The following is a 13,858-nucleotide window of genomic DNA, read 5'->3' on the forward strand; positions in this document are numbered from 1 at the left end:
TGCGCACAGGGAAAATCGCAACTTACACGTACGAAACGACAGAAATAGTTTTCAGTCAAATTTCAAAAATCAATTTCATTTCTTATCGAAGACACAGTCAAAATTTTTTTCTTTTTTTTTTTCACAGCTACGGACAGGGGGAAAATATATCTGAAGAGAATGATCTCTTCGCAAGAAAATGTATTAACGAATTTTGAAGGAATAAGCAGACGCCGGGCTTCCAGAAGCGTAGCTGCCTTTACACCTATGTTTAGCATATCTTAATGATATACAGATAACACTAGAACACAAATGATAGCTGAACCCCAGAGATTTGTTCTCTTTACACGAATTTCAGTAAAAAATGCTTGCCATAAGTACAACCGATACAAGGGAGGCTACTCAAATTTATTTCATAGCGTCAAAGGAGACACGTTTAAGCGACCCCTTACAAAATATCCATGGCGGGAAACCGGTATTTTTCTGATGAGGAAAAAATAGTGATGATAATAAAAAAAAAGTTTGACCAGACTGAAATAAAAAAAAAAAAAATGACCAAATCATGATAAAAATTGGGAAATCCGATTGGGACTTCCCCTTAATTTCCTATCAAGCTATTTTCCCCAAAGAATTCGAGGGTTAGAAAAGCAGGCCCATGTCTACACAATCAGGAAAATCGCCAGCGTTGGTAGATTCTATTCTGCATCACATATATTTCAGGTATTTATAAGGATTTTACCTTATTGGCAATAATTCGCGATTGACAAGCCTAGACCATTAATTAATCAGGGGCGTAGCTAGCCCAGCAGAAATGTGTAAGCCCAGGCGAGGGGTCTGAATTTCATTATTTCAAAGGTGTTTTGAATCGTTTTCTGAGACATTTTTTTTTATTGACTTACAACAAACTTCAACCCCTGATATTTATTTTCAACCTTAGTTTTGCAATTTTGTCCGACATACTCTATGCACGGATTTTTTATGTGTAATCCCGGGCTTTTTCTTTCTATGGAAGCTACGCCCCTCTGAATATAGTTTATATTTTTGGAAATGACTCTTCGGCCTGACTGTTTTGAGTTATTTATAGAAAACTCGATAATTTGCAGTAAATTGCAGTACATATGAAAGATCTAGTCTCGGTTCTATCTGAAGCTACTATGTATGAATAATTCCGTTAGAATCCTGAAACCTGTAAGTTTAAAGTAACTGTGTATATAGTTACAGTATTGCTGGCCTGAAAGTGATTGCGTCCCTAGACGAATCTCCCGTTCTAAAAAATTGCAAACGGCTAGTGGGAATATCCCTTTAGTGTTGTCCAGCTAGAGAACGAAGGGTAGCTAGTCTGAACCCCAGCGGTAGCAGGGTGGTTTTCATTACTCCTTCCTATTACATACATGGCTCCCATATTTAGCATCAAGAAAAATACAGAAAATACACCATGCAATTGCTTTTTGAGAAATTTAAGGAAGGTTGATATATGTAACATTATATATTTCAATGTCTGTGCGAGTAATTGAACCAGGGACCCAGGTCTTAAGGTAGCACTCAACCAAAGGAGCTAGAGGAAAGTTTTCAGTATTCAAGTGATATACAGCTGCCACTACTATTTATCAGTGTTACATATATTTAAACTTGTCAATCTTTCATTAAAACTTTCAAATATATTGAATATGAAGGAAAATTTAGAAGTCTGACACATACATAAATGAACACTGAACCCTTCAAAAATACTTAACTGGTCATATAAAAATATTTAACTACATACTGTCAGTTAGTGTGAAGTATATATTAGCCTAGTAACTGAACTCCTTAATCTTCAGAGCAGTGGGGAAGGGCCCAACAGAAAAATATATGTAGCCTTTTGTAATTCAGTTTTGTATAAACTGAGTGGCCATTTTGGGGACATTGATGATAGGATTGGATAGGGAAAATAGGGTATAATTAAAGTATCTTAAATGAGGTAAAATTAAAGTATCTTAAACGAGGTTCCATTTTGTTTGTGAGTTTATGAAACAAGCAGTCAAAAATTTGAAAATAAAAAAAATGTGACAAGTGTCATAATTCAACTAGAAACAAACATAAGATCCTTTTATTGCTCAGTATCTCTAGAAAATATTGTAGACAGATGCATAATGTCATGTTCCTTCTATATCTCTTAGCTCCATTGTTATGTCACAATGCAGTCTATGAATAGAACATGATATGTGTGGTTCAAATGAACACTATCGTTATTAGTTTTGTTATTAGTATTGTTTTATAGGAAGCTCAGAGATCATGGATTGTCCTGTGTTAACAATGATTGTGTTCTTTGTCAAGGCACTTTACCACAGTTACTTTGGATATCAAGTGACGGGCCTCTCAGATGTTGTTCAGTAAGGCCACAACCTGCTTAATCCTTACTTTTAATGGGTTGATAATCTGAGTAAATTTTGACTAAATGTGCAAAATTGGCAAAAGTTAAATTGCACAGGCCTGTGATAATTTCCCTGTATATGTGTAGTGTGAATGTTTAGTAAATGAAATCCAAAGGAGAATGTAGAATGCATAATTATGATAATGCTTATATTGAAAGACACGCTTTCTATTTTTCAGTGCTATGATACTGCTCTGATCCCGATGGTTATTCCCATGTTCACGCCTTCCACATATCTCCTAAGCCTCAAATTATATACAGACATGGTTGAGTGTAAAAGTCCAAGCAAAAGCATTACATTGTCAGATGATGAAGAGTTGGACTCTGTATTGGAAACTTCATTAGATTTGGATGCTGAAACGAAATGCCCCAAGATCAACAACTTAGAAAGGTGTGTACAGTTTATATATCAATCTCACTTTGCTTATTTCAAATGATTCTGCAATTAAGCCTAATGGACCAACAATGGCTGAAGTCAGGGGGAGGGGCAAGGTGTTACTATGATAACAGAACACCATATAGCCACTTGTTTTGCAGCTCTGACTTTCTGTGAAACATGAAAATTAAATTTCTATGGATCAAAATTGGCTATCTTGGTATACCTATATGAGAATATCAATTTTTGCTTTATTTCATGATCTAGCAAGTGTTTAGTGAGAATGTTGGCCTGATTCAAAAAGATTTCATAGCATGTTGTGCTAATAATCATAAATGTGCTGTGATTTACTTTTTCAGAAAAATATTTGTATGTATCATATTTTACAAGCCCACCATCATCGCTCTGCGTCCATAGTCGTCCGTCCCTCGTCCGTCCGTCCATCTGTAAACAATTTTTGTTATTGCTAGTTCTTGAGAAGTACTGGATAGATCTTTCTTAAACTGTATATGTAGGTTCCCCTCAGTCCTTAGTTGTGCCCATTTGATTTCGGGATTGATCAGGAAAACAAAATGGCCGACAGATGGCCATCTTTGATTTTGACTTTGAAAGTTTGTTATCGCTAATTTTTGAGAAGTACGTAATTGATCTCTCTCAAATTTCCTATGTATGTTCCTGTTTGTCCCTAGTCCATTCTATGGGTGACCTGGTGTTGGTGTGTTGCTATTTGCCCAAAGAAGATTGAGGCATGATTTACAATAGATTAAACAATGGCGAGCTTGAATGCTCCCAAAAGAAAAGAGGGGAGTGTGGGACAGCCACCACCTGTTATATCCAGGTAGACTTGATCAACTACTGACATGCTGTCACTCTCCCGTGGATTGTCAGGTTCGTCACAATGCTGACAAGGTTTGAATAGTATCGCTCTCATAAGTACCTCCATGGCAAAGAAGGTTACAGAATATCAGATGCACAGATATAATAGGATTCCTTGTGAAAATGATAAGGCACTGAATCATCAACACTCACTAATGAAATATATGTGACAATTATAGATGTATATATTGTATGAATTTGCAGACCAATTTGTTTATTCAGAAGGTGTGTAGCATAGCTTTGAATGTGCAGTACATAGAACATTATTGGGGTGTTTATGTAACCAGTGACCAAGAATTTTTATAAAGTGGTCTGGTATGTTAGAGTTTACAGCTGTCGTAGTGGCACCGATTTGAAAAGAGTGGCCACTATATATGAAGTGATTAATTGTGCAGTTAAGTGTCTGTGACAGCATGCTGATCATGGCTGCTTCTGGACAAATTAATCTTTTGCTCGGAACAATTCAATGGCTACTCCATGATGACAGGGGTCTGTTTTTGATGTCTTTTAATAGGGTGTCATGCTTGGTCAATTCCAAGGAATCCAAACAGTGCGCCACTGCATGCCCATCTCCATGGTATAATAGACATGGACTTATTGCTGAATATAAATATAGTATATAGTGTATATAGTATATAGTGTTACTTCTGCATTCATACCGGAAGTAGTAAAATTGCTGTTTTGTACATGTCTTAGCTGCTCTCATATAGTAAACTAGATGAAATCTTTTGCTATTTACATGTTATAGTCCTGCTTAAATCACTTCTAGCCTGTCCCAAGTTAATGGCATCATTCCAGTGCTCTGGTTTCTTCAGGCATTTCCATTAAATTCCATCCAAGTATCAATTATGAAATGTTACACTTAATTACAGTAAAATTTGAGTTTGTGTTTCAGAGTTCCAAGGTTAAAGAAAAATTGTCCAAAAGTATTGCTTGAAACCGAAACCGATGTAGAAACTTTTTTAAACGTATATTTAATAATGCAAAACAAGATTTAGCACAAAATATTATATTGGTTATCTAACAAATAATGATATTTTTTTTTTTCAATCATAGCCATGATAAAGTTGATTTAATGTATGACCCGACACCATTTGAAGATGTCCAAAAGAAAAGCCGATGTGGAAAATTTGAAGAACATTTTCCCAGTAAGGATGCTCGGACAGACACCTCGCAACCACAGGTCATAGAAGGTGTTCAAATGCTGGCTTCCATCACACTGCCAAATAAAGACTTTGGGAATGTAAACATGGTTCAAGCTAGGGATGAAGATTTTAGGAAAAGACTGTTGTTGAATGCCAGGAATCCAATCTCACCACAGTAAGTGTATATATCTTACAAGCTGTGCATAACATTATATGTATTTTAATTCGTCTCATGCACAATTAGTATAAACAGTTTAGACATGTAGAGTTTCAAACTCTGGTTTTAAGACATCAATATTGTAAATGTTCTGACAACAGAATTAATGTGTTTCATACATTTATCAGTAATCAAATAGTAATATAATGTAAATAATAAACAATAATGAGTTTGGTTCTTAAGGAAAATTGAATTCAAAATTTTCCAAAGTGAAAGTAATAACTGTAAAATTTATGTCAATTTTTAATCATACTATTTGCAGTAATATGTGGACATGTGACTTTATGGATTGCAAATACCAGCAAAACCATGTAAAAATATTTTTTTTAAATTGATTAAGATCTTCACAGCTTTATAATTCTTTAATCTTAATTTCCAAACAAAATTATTTATGATGATATATGACTATGTGACTTAGATGTGACCCATTTTCAGTGAGACGATACATCTTGTTTACTCATTATAGAATAGTGTGTTTTCAGGGAATTGTTATCTGAGTTGTAGATATAAGGATTAACTTTCTATTTTGTTTAGGTTATCCTTTGATGAAAATTTACTTATGTTAAATTGTAGTTTTCCCCCTATAACTATGTCAATTTTGACCTTGAATTATACTGTAAATTATAACTGTTTAAAATTGACCTTAAATTATACTGCAAGTTATAACTATATCAATCTTAACCTTTATTTAGCATTTCTCCACAGTCAACAATCGATGGCTCTCTGAATGAGGATGTATTTGTCAATTTAAAATTGAAAGCAGTCTGCAAACTGGGGATGAAGAGAAATATCACAGTGTATGAGAATGAAAATCCCAAGTTTTCTCTAGTGCAGAAAAAGGTAAATATTAAATCATTGATTTCTTTATCATACTGTTCAGATTCTTAATCTCTGTGTCTCTCTAATACACCCGATAGAGAAATTCCTCTGCCACATCAGTCATTAGATGAAACAATACAAAATAGATCTAACCTACTACCACCAGTTAACTTGCCATCTTTTTTGTGTCCTACAAAAAGACACATCATTTTGATTGCTCTTGATGGCATGTATTGGGCCTCCCATATGTTGGTCAGTATAGTAGCCACATCTACTACATGTTGACGGAGTGATAACCCCAGCACACAGATGTGATATGATATGAAAATAAGATTCTGAATTTACATAACAAATCTGCATGTGAAATGTATTTAATATTTATAGGATTGAAAAATCTTTTTTCATTGTGAAAAATTAAGTCTAATATGTATGTATCTTTCTCAGTATCTTGGAAGATATAACCTGAGGGAGGTTGAGGTGTTAAAAGCTATGAAACACAGGAGCATTCCCACCTTCTATGGTTCAGAGATACAAAAAGGCAACACTATTTCTGGTATTTGGATGGAGTATTGTGGTAAGTTAGTTAAGTTAGTAAGTTAGTAAGTTAGCACTCTGATAACTGATTTCAGTGATTGTATGATTTCAATGTTTATCTCACCTGACCCAGAGGGTAAAGTCAGTTATAGGGATACAGTGGTATCTGTTGTGGGTTGTTTGTTGTCTCTCAGCTTTTCCTATAAATTGCTATCAATCATGAACGTCTGAGCAGGGTTGAACCAAATTTGGTCTAAAGCATCCTTTGGGGAAAGGAAATCGACCACCAGTAGTGTCTACCACCTACTAAATACTCCTCAGAATGATTAGATTTTGCCTGAATCAGTTTTGTATAAATAGTGGCTCATGACTCTCTGGGGCAGAATTGGTGGGTCCAAATAGGGGAAATATGTCAAATTGCACTCTCTGACAATGCAGTCTACACACACCAGTAAACAATAAAAAGAAAAAATATTTCTCAGTTATTTCAACACAAATTTTCCTAGTCGATAACTGATTTCTACAAAGACACCAATTTAGAATTAAATTGTCAATTAGTTTTAATTTCATGGAAGGTTTTATGAAGGTTTCATAAAATCTTTTATGAAAGGAAAACAATTTTAAGATACTTTATATCACAAAACTCTTTCTAATTCATGATATAACTTCAGTGTCTGTATTATAACATCACAATAAATTTCTGGCTGGTGCAGTCAATTAAAAGCACAGTGAATTCACTGAATAACAAGAGGACAATATGATAAAATGATGATTCAATGAAATGCTATTGTCAGTTAATGCCAAAGGGAGTTAAATCTGTATCTCCCACATATTACACGTAAACCAAAAACGTCTTATGTCAAACTATAAACATTTGTCCATGAGATGTTAACAAGTTGGCTGTGAAAAACATCTACTTGCTGTGTACTGGATTATGAAAAGAGAGAGTGGAGCAGAAATTTTCAACGATCATGTAAATTGATTATTTTTATTTGAAATAAGATAGATTTATTTTCATGAAAATGTATTTTTTGTATACCAGGTGAGCCTCTGTCGCAGTTTGTGGGGAATATCTATAAAAAGGGCAGTTTTGTCCCAGAAAGTTTGATGTGGAATGTCCTTGAACAGCTGATGGATGTCCTAACGTACCTTGCACAAGCTAAAGTTGAGAAACAGAATATCTCTGGTATGTTGTTCAATTGTCATATGGTGCATATAAATACTACATAACCAGATTTTTTTTAAGCTCAAAAGTTTTTACAACTTTCTTTCAAAATGAGATAATAAAATTTTAACATGGTAAGTTTTTTCAACCTTGATACCTTATTTTTGTGAATATTACTTTTGACATCAAGTTTCAGATTTGTAAGTGATGATAATAAAATTGATAATAAGTAATGCTTTTTGGTGAAAGAATTTAGTATGTCTTAGAACCAATTTGTATCACACACCATTTATTTTGTTTCAAACAATTCTATTCCTTGATATAGAAAATGTGTTCTTATCAAAAACAGAATGGTATCCTTCAGTAAACCCATGCCTGGTAATAAGCCCACCTATATCTATTGCTGTCTTGTAAAGGATACAAACAAATGAATTTTTAGTGTCCTGTAATAAGCCCATCCCTTCTTTAAGGAGTTATGTGTAAGCCTCTAGGCTTATTGTGGGATAAATATGGTTCCTTTACAGATATAACCTTATCTGTAGGGTCACAATGACTTATTGCCTATATACATATTTTTAGCTATGACAATATGTATCCAATCCTGCAAAAGGAAAGGACTGCTCCTGAAGCTGGTTGGGTTCGGAGAAGTGTTGACTTACCAGGATTGGCCAGATGAAAGGTCAAGGCCATCAAGTCAGACAGACATGGTGGCCTGTGGCAAAGTTGTTGTATTTATGATCTATGGACCTGGGATTGAAAAGGCCTTGGCAGATGATATGAAGGTATGTTGTGTTGGTTAGGTGATACTAAGTCTGACATTCCAGTTTGATTCTTTCAAATGGATGTAAAAAGGTATGTATGAGGTTACCCGCTTGACAACAGGGATTTTCCCCTGGTACTGAAAAGGCCAAGTGAACTATACAGAGACTGGGGCCTAATAGGAAAAATCTGTAAATTTTTATTAACTCTATCTTGCTCTTTAGGAATCGCAGGATATTGTTCAGATTTGGTCTGAAGTATGCTTAGGTGAAGGAAAATCAGATTTGTACAAATGGTGAGTCTCCGCCCACTGGGGCCAGATAAACGGGGCCCAATAGAAAAAATATATCAATTTCTTCAAAATCTATCTTGCTCTTATGTAGAAATGTCTGGATATTATCCCACATGCAATCAATGTTCCAATGTTGGAACGGAAGACATAATTGGTGAAGAGAACTTAGTTATTTAAAAACAGCTGCATCTCACCCCCATTTGGAGGAGGGCCAAACCTATTATGGGGAAATAGATACAAGTGCTGTAAATACTTTTCCCTTAGTTATAATAACTCAATTTCGGCAACTAAATCAGGTGGGCCTCTTGGGTTTTTTTTTTCAAAAAGTTATCCAGTAGTGAGATATGTATATTTTTTTTGGAAGTTATATCTCTGCAATCAATTCAATAATTCAAGCTATGATACCATGCAGGATCTTGAATTTAATGCATCATTTTTGTCACAAGGCAAATATACACATTTATGCAAAAAGTTTTATATCAATGAATCAGTTTTGAGTTTGTAGTGATTGTGACAATGAATGCTTTGAGTTGAATAGTCTGTTATCAGTTTATTCTTGAAATTCCAGAAAGTTTGGTCTTTCATGTTTTGTTAATCTATCATATATTCCATGCAGTAAAATCATATAGCTTTATATTTTCATGGTTTTCCAAAAAGAAAATAACCCCAACTTTTTAGTGGACATTTGATTTTGTGAATAAATATATCTCAATAAATGTCATTGGACTAATTATATCAGTTTATTGACATGACTTTGTGAATTAAGAGTACCCACAAAAACAACGAAAATAAATCCTCCACAAAAATTAATGATTTCACAGTATTCTTTTGATGTTGTCCAGGAATTATAAACAAAATATTATTGAACTTAATGATAGACTGGTTAGATGTTGGATTGTTTTATGAAATATCCTGTGTCGTCACCGACTCACTCGATTTTGTTTGACTTACCAAATATCAGCCATATCTGACATTATCATGATCTGATTATATTGTGAAAAGGACAGAATCTCTGATATTTCTTTAATTTTGATCAGTATTTAAAAAATTCAGAATCAATTTTTGGATCTCATACATTTATAATCAAAATAAAATATTCAAAGATACTGTACAATTGATTACATAGATGACCCTTTCATGCACTCCCTTAACCCTTGGTTTTGAAAGGCTGTGACATTATGACCAGATATTGGGTGGATAGAGGTTCACAACACTGGGTGTATGACTTCCAACTTTTCTCTTCATAGAGTCTGATTGATGGAGTAAGAAAAAATTTCCCACAGACTTACAGTGCTGAGTTGAAGGCTTTTGTTCTGAAAATGATAGATGGAAATCCTGTAACAAGGTTTGAACCGACTACAGCCCTGACTGAAATTCATAAAAAATGTGAGTAATCCAGTAAAAAGTCACCCTTTTCAGCATGTATTTTTGTATATGAAATATGATACACAAAGCAAATAACACTTCACATTTCTCTTATAGGCGAATTATTATGTAGAATGTACATGTACCAAAATTGATTTGTTTGTGTGTGGGTCAATACAAGTAGATGGAAAATTAATTTCATTTCATTTCATTTTTTCTTTCCCCATCATAAGGGACTCAGTTTCATGGTAATATATTTGAAACCATTGAGATCCCCACCTCTAAACCATATATGACAATGTTGGGCATCAAGAGATAAACACATTCACAATGTAAGAACTGACCCTTGAGTGTGGCCCCTCCCCTCTGGGCTTAATTTGTGGTTAATATCTTTGAGACAGTTGAAATCTTCACCCCATAACTATAAATATATATATAATTGCTTGGCATCAAGAGATAAACACGTTTGTTATGAAACAATTAACCCTTGGGTGTGGCACACCTCAAGGGACATTATTTCTGAGTTATAGATTTCATATAGTTGAGATACCAACCTGATAAAAATATAAACTCTTACTTGGAATCAAAAGTAAAAGACAGTAATGATGTAAGAATGTACCCATTGGTTTTGTCCCATCAAAGAGGTTAAGTGACTGAGCTTTAAGTTGGAAATATTTTAAATATCCAACCTATAGACATGTATACCATTGCTTGGCTTTAAAATCCGGGTAAGTGATACAGGCCCTGTGAGCCTCTTGTGTGGTTTGCTGTCAGGAGAAGTCATAAAGTGTATGAAAGAAGCTTGAATTCTTTTTCTTTTTTTAAAAAAAGGAAAGTTAACCTTCACCTCCCCCATAAAAAGATATCGTGATATTTGATATTTTGATATTTCAATCATTACTGTTTGTTAGAATTTGTTGAATGTGATAAATCATTGTTAGGTCATTTGACCTGAAATTTGCTCATATTTACTTAAGTGAAAACCTAGTGTTGGTCTTTGGACTGGTTTCATCAGCTCAATCTTATATTGGCTATATCTCAAGACCTGCTTAAATACTAGATTCACCTGATTTTTTTTTTAATCAGTATTTAAAATTTTGAAATACATTTTTGGGTCAAATACAGCCATATTAACAAAAATTGGCTAACTTTTTAAAGATTGGATATATATAATATATAACTGATTATATGCCCTTTTTCCTCAATGAATCTTTAATGCACCGTTTCACCCTTGATTATGAGGGCTATGACATGATATTAGATGACTAGAGGTTGGCGACACTGAAAATTTTGTGCATGCTGAGTGGCGGGCGTTTGAATGTCCATTTATGGACTGGTCGTCAATATTTATGCCAAACTTCTCAAAAATGTACATTACAAAGCTGAATTGAATAATATAAAATGAATGCATTCTGTATTTACAGTACAGCAGGAGTTGATAGACGTATCAGATAGTGATGAGGAAGTTTTACAATCTGAGGAAGTTGTCGTACCCCTGCCAGATTCACAATCCCCTCTCCTTCAGTCACCGTTGCTGCAGTTTAACACAGGTGATCCACTACTTTTGACCAAACCTCAGGTATACCCAAATACTGCTGCCTCGTTTGATGTTGACCCTCAGGATAAAAAGCCTATTCATTCATCGACTGGAGTCATGGGCACATTCGGTTTCAGTAGCAACTGTCCAGAGGATGCTATTGCAGTGAATCCTGGGACAAGCTCATATAGAGAACCTGACAAAGTGGAGACCATACCACAGGAAAAGAAGAATCAGGCTGATTCTGATACATTACACAAAGTGAGGTCACATGTAACATTGAAGAAAAATAATAGAAAAACACCATATTACCCGTCCCGAAAAGAGTACAAAAACATGCCATATTTTGACAAGATAAAATAGTAAAAACCAGGAAGAGCAGAAAAAACCAGTTTGCATTAGAGCCTTCCCTATAGCCTTTAAAACGGTGAAATTGGAAAAGGAACCCAGGTATTTTCAGAATTTTATTCCAACTAAACAGAAGGAACCCATTTAATCTGAAAAAAGGAAGGATTTTAAGATCCTGAGTTCAAGGGCAATGTCTTTTTTACCATAAATAGAAAATATTTTCTGCAAAATATCTACAGTTCTGTTTGGATGATTACACTTTATGTTAATTGCTTTTTCACAGGAAGTGCTAGCTCTCAGTTTTATGTTAACTACACCCACATGCATGTAACCCCCCTTTTTTTCTATGTGCAGAAGTTGTCAAATGTGACCTTTGAACCTTAATGTTAAGAGATGATCACCATATTATGATCAGTTGTACAACAGGATGGTAATACTTCAGGGTAAATAGAAACCAAATCTGTTCATAAGATATGACAATGATTATAAATGGGACATAACCTGACGAGACAATCAAAATGGGTTAGTTACGATTTATGAAACATGAAATTAATTTTTAGCTTAGCTGGCCCATAGAGCAAAACATCTATGGCATACTGCTGCATCTGTCATCAGTTCATCGCCTTTTCCTATAAGTCACCACCCTATTATAACCATTTGAGCACAGTTTGACAAGTTTCACAAATTTGTCATAAGCATTCTTTGGAGACTTAGATTTTAAAATGGTTGGTCTGACACCCCTTTGGCTTTTTAGGGATGGGGCTGAAAAGGGGATGAAACAAATTAAATCCATCTTCTAAAATCTAAAATCACTACTAGTGATGAACGAAAGAATTGATTTTGACCAAATTTTGTCCAGTATCCTTGAGGAAAGGGGAACCAGGTTTGTATAGATATTGGTTCTCGTCAGCCAGGAGCCTGAGGAAAGGGACTCAACACGGTAAATTTTACAAGATCTTTAAAATCCTACTCATCCTGTCGCAATGAATGGATATTGCCCATATTTGGTCTAAAGTATTCTTTGATGAAGGGGAATAAATCTTGTATAGATATAATGTCTTTGCTCCCTTGAGTGGGCAAGGCCCAATAGGGGAGATAGAATAAATTCTTTAAAATCCTATTCCTTCCGTAGAAGTGAACAGATTTTCTCAAAAATTTGGTCTGAAGCATTCTGTTTTGAAGTGAGAAGATTTTGTATATTCTTAAGTCATGGCACTCTAGGGCAGAAGGGGCAGGGCCCAATAGGGGATATGGAGTAATGTATTTAAAATCCTACTCCTCTAGAAGAAATTAATGGATATTGTCCAAATTTGGCTGAAGCATTCTGGGTGAAGGGGAATCAATCTTGTATAGATGTAAGGTCTCAACACCCTGGGTCCTGAGGGGTGGGGCACAATAGTGGAAATTGAGCAAAGTCTTCAAAATTCTACTCCTCATGTAGGAATGATGAGATTTTGACCAAATTTGGTCAGAAATATTCTTGGGTGAAGGGAATCAGTTCTGTTTAAACATTTTATCCCAGCCCCCTGGGACAGGAGGATTAAGTGCCTAAGTGGGGAAATGTAAATTCATTCTTCCATAAAAGGATATTGTCCAAAGTTGGTATGACACAATTTTTTAATCAGACATCTGTTTTACCACAAACCTGGGACCAATAGGGAATTTAATTAGAAATTATTTAACATATATGAAATCCTTTATTTAAATGGCTGAATAGACAAATTAGCCAGGTGAGCGATGCAGGCCTGAATGGCCTCTTGTTGGTGATATAGCAAAAGATATCCACCCTCCCTTTAAACAAAATTTTATTATCAATAAATGCTTTTAATTATCTTCATTTAATTCACTTTTAATTCACATTTTGCCAGCTTATCATTGAATTTAAGCATGTATTATAATTCTACTGATATGCCAATGCATTTTTGTATTTTCTTGTTTGCTTTCATGATACATTTGCCTGCATAACTTAAGAGTGAAATTTACCTACTGTAGATTTAGCTTTAGTCTCATACATGTTCTGGTATGTCAGTATTTGT

The sequence above is a fragment of the Ylistrum balloti genome, unplaced genomic scaffold (assembly GCF_031769215.1).
Source record: "Ylistrum balloti isolate Yb309-2 unplaced genomic scaffold, AGI_CSIRO_Ybal_v1 Utg369724, whole genome shotgun sequence".
NCBI lineage: Eukaryota > Metazoa > Mollusca > Bivalvia > Pectinida > Pectinidae > Ylistrum > Ylistrum balloti.